Genomic DNA, 4,399 nt, shown 5'->3' on the forward strand with positions numbered 1-4,399 from the left:
ATATTATTTTTAATATTAATTTACATTTTTTACATATTTTTTATATTATATAAATATTTTTTAATAGTGATATACATTTTGTTCAAATAAAAAGACTTTTAGATTTAGAATTTTAGATATATTATTATCAACATCAATAATAATAATTAACATAAAAGTAACAAAATAATAATAATAATAATGTGTTTTTATATTATTATTATTATTATTTTTAAATTATTATTACTATTATTATCATCATCAACAACAATAACAATAGCAGTTTAGAATAAAAAAGACAGAAGACTGGGCATTTTGAATCTCACCTGCGGTTCGACTGTGGCTGCTGGACATGTGGGCCAGATGCAGGTGTCCAAGCAGACATGCTCCGTTAGACTGCAGACCTATTGTTCCTGAAAAGGTGATGATCTAGTGGAGAGGATGGGCATGAGAGCAAGAAAAAATTAAAATAAAGTAACATTTAACTTACTTCAAAACATTGTTTTACTTCCAGTATACATATTTGACTTTATAAACATATTTTTGATGTATTTCAAATGCATGATTTCTAACCTGTGTAATGGCTCGGATGACCTCGTTCAGTCTGCCCTGCTGCTGTGAGGACTCCTCTGATTCACTCTTCAGCTAATGGAGATAAAAACACACTTTCTGAAGGTCAAAGGGTTCTAGGACACAGTAAAAGTCTATGAATATATGTGACCCTGGACCACAAAACCAGTCATAAGGGTAAATTTTTTGAAATTGAGATTAATACATCACATGAAAGCAGAATAAATAAGCTTTCCATTGATGTATAGTTTGTTATGATAGGACAATATTTGGCCGAGATACAACTATTTGAAAATCGGGACTGTTTCCTGGAAGAGTAGACTACAATGCCAAAAAAAAAATACATATTATGCTGCTCTTTAATTATCTACTTTACTATTTAACCATTTAAAACATGTAAAAATTCAGCTTTAAGACAAATTATAAACCTACTGATTTTGTTTTCACTAATTAAAAGTTGTATTGTCCAATAATGTTCAGTTATTAAAACGAATTTAAAGTGTCAGAAAGGATTCATTTGTTTTGACATTTTGACATTATTTTAACCCTACAGTACCCTCATGTGGCCAGCTACTGTTACTGCCATATTAAAGCCTACATTCACCTTTCCCCAGCAGCTAACTTTTACGTAGGATATACAATTGCTGAGATCTGCTTCCTTACCTGTCCTTGCACAAAGTTAGTACACAGAGTTGAACTAAAAAGAGAACAATCAGTTTTTAAAATCTTGTTTGTTAGTGTCACTGGTTTGAGGGGATTTACACAAGTTTAGATCTGAAAGGAACAGTCACCAGCTAAATGAGCTACATTCACGATTTTAATCCAAGAACGAATCTTTAAAGTGCTTTAAAGTGTTTATTCAGTGACTTTAAGTCGCTTAAAGACACATTAACACAAATCTTTTCATCTGTGGGGCGGCAGAGTAATCCGAGACATTCACAAGGCTCTGATTCACACTGAGAGAAAATCCTCACAGATCACTGTCAAGTCCCACCGTTACTATGGCGACACTTCCTGGCTACCTTCCAAGTATGGTGGCATTTGCATTTAAAAAGGCGAGACAGCATTCGCTGTGCGTGTATGTGTATGAGTGTCTGGAAAGTGGGTGGGCATGGAGGAGTGTAATTTGCCACACAAAGAGCAGCCTGGCACAGGTGTGTGTGAAAAGGGCAGTGCCCATACGAGACTGGCATTTAACTGCTATCACTAATGGCACCTCAACATACGATAATGGACTTAATGCAGGGTAATATACGAGAAAGTGATGTTTCCTGATATTTAACATTCACTAAGATGGGAAAAAAAACATTCTAGCTGTAGGAAGTAAGATTTATTACACTGCTAGTGTGTTATTTTCAACTCTTGCACTGAAGGTGCTGAATGCCAACACATATATCTTAAAGGGGTCATATGATGCGATTTCAAGTTTCTCTTTCTCTTTGGAGTGTTACAAGCTGATTGTGCATAGATAAGATCCCTGAAGTTGCAAAGACTAAAGTCTCAAAACCAAAGAGATATTCTTTATTAAAGTTAAGACTCTGCCACGCCCCCCTAAAACGCCTCGTTCTAACACGCCCCCACATATCTACCTCACTATGTGGAAATATTAGCACAATGCGGCCCAAATGTGCACGCAAAGAAAGAAAGCATGGTTTCAGTAACCGCAGTTAGTGTAGAAGCAGCATTCTGAATCAGTTACTGTTTTGTTATTAGTTTAAGTATTTGTTATTGACTGTTCAAATGCGGAGTTTTGTGCAGCGCTGAGTAACGCGTTTTGTGTGTGTGTGTGTGTGTGTGTGTGTGTGAGAGAGAGAGAGAGAGACAGGGTCGCATCACAGTGGAGTCAGCTGTCTTAGCCGTGGCTTGTGTACTGCAAACACATACCAGCTTCATCACTGTCTGTGACGCGACTCTTGTTCTGTTCCCCTTTCGGGCTTGAACTGATGGTAAAACTAACGACATTATTAACTGTCTTGATATTTATTTTGAAAGCTTGAAGCTCGCGAAGCTTGCAATGGGCGTTATATTTCCGACAAGTGCTTGCGGTGTTCGGCCAATCACAATGCACTGGGTCAGCTGGGTCAGCAGAGCAGACTGCGCTTGTCAAAGGAGGGGGCTTTGTAGAAAACGAAGCGTTTGAGAGAGGCGGGGCATAGAGGACCTACAATAATGTACAGTATTTGAAAAATAATGTGTTTTTTGAACATTAAAGCATGTCAACATATTCTGTTACACCAAATACACAAAATAATGATCTTTAAAAAAAGCATCATATGACCCCTTTAAACTGAAACAGTCTCTAGCATCCTGCCAGGTACAAATATAACACAAGGCTTGACATAAGCACAAATTACACATTAAATTACCTGAATGAGAGCCATCTCTGATCCCACTAATGCGATCAGTCCATTGAGGGCAGACAGCCTCTGCATTGTGGGACAACCCTGGAGAAAGATTAAAAAAATGACAGTTTAGGTTCTCCCTCATGAAAGCTGAGATTTAGTGTTGATGCCTGAGATTTCTAGATCAAAACTAAGACACTGGGAAGAGAAAGACTTAACCCTAAATTCTGGACCTGTGCCTTAGATCAGATCCTGATATATAGTTCACTTACTATGGCACAACAACACATTGTTTCTCACTAGTCAGGGAGACAAACTACATTAAGTCGACTGTTTCTTTTCACTTCCCACTGACATTTTTAACCAAAGCAGCTTTGGTATGGATAATAAATAAAGTGGTTGTCTGACATAAAAATAAGACCAGCATGCCTTACATGCATGTGTAAAGGCAAAATATGCATAACATATGGAAATAACAATACAGTTGGTGCCCAATATGATTCACCGAACAATGGCACCTCACCTCAGCCAGCAGTATCTTGGTCCAGGCAGCCAGCAGACGAGGCTGGATGTCCACCGCTTTACCATGACCAAATGAAGAGAGTCCAAACACTGTCAGTCCCAATGCCAAAGCAAAGCCTGGTGTCTAAAAAAACCCCAGAATAAATGCCATAAAGTGTGAATCAAATATTTTGTTTTGAAACGGTCATGTGCAAAAACACAACAACAATATCTTCTTTAATACAAAACCAAACTTAGTTCTAAGATAAAACTTAATAGCTACTAATTTTAATCAAGGAAGACAGTTATAACATATTTTTAAAAATAGCTTTTATCTTAATGCATGACTCTCCTTATAAACAGACGATTTCAGCTCTCACCTGTTGGCTTTCCTCTGTTAGGGTGCGAAGTGTGTTCATGCTTTCCTCAGCCTTACTGGCCTCAATAATGCCTGCACTAAATGCTGAAACTGCAACACACGCCACAGAATAGGCCAAAACCTGACACCCGACAGAACACATAAAAGACACAAGAAATGTTTGGATGCACAAAAATGACTGCCACTAAAAGTATTTAGTTGTAAGTAATGGAAAAAAAATGTTGTGTTTTCACTGCATTAAAGTAAAAATTCTGTCATCACCATCAAAGTGTGTCAATTTGTAAACATCGTTCAGCTTAAGCAGGAATTGCAAAACTTTTTTTGTCAGCTGAAAATATTTGTCATTCCTAAAATATTTACTTGATATTTGAGATTTTAAAGGGGTCATATGATGCTGCTAAAAAGAACATTATTTTGTATATTTGGTGTAATGAAATGTGTTTATGCGGTTTAAAGTTAAAAAAACACATTATTTTCCACATACTGTACATTATTGTTTCTCCTCTATGCCCCGCCTTTTTGAAACGCGTCGATTTTTACAAAACTAATCGGTCTGAAAAGCGAGGTGTGCTCTGATTGGCCAGCTATCCAATGCGTTGTGATTGGCCGAATACCTCAAGCGCGTGAC

At 37.2% G+C, this 4,399-nt stretch overlaps 1 pseudogene; it reads right to left on the reverse strand.

The window, feature by feature from the left end:
- The window catches only part of LOC107731875 (focadhesin-like), a 45,191-nt pseudogene that overhangs the window by 5,446 nt on the left and 35,346 nt on the right, over positions 1-4,399 (reverse strand).

The sequence above is a fragment of the Sinocyclocheilus rhinocerous genome, unplaced genomic scaffold (assembly GCF_001515625.1).
Source record: "Sinocyclocheilus rhinocerous isolate Xijiao unplaced genomic scaffold, SAMN03320098_v1.1 scaffold1841, whole genome shotgun sequence".
NCBI classification, from domain to species: Eukaryota; Metazoa; Chordata; class Actinopteri; order Cypriniformes; family Cyprinidae; genus Sinocyclocheilus; species Sinocyclocheilus rhinocerous.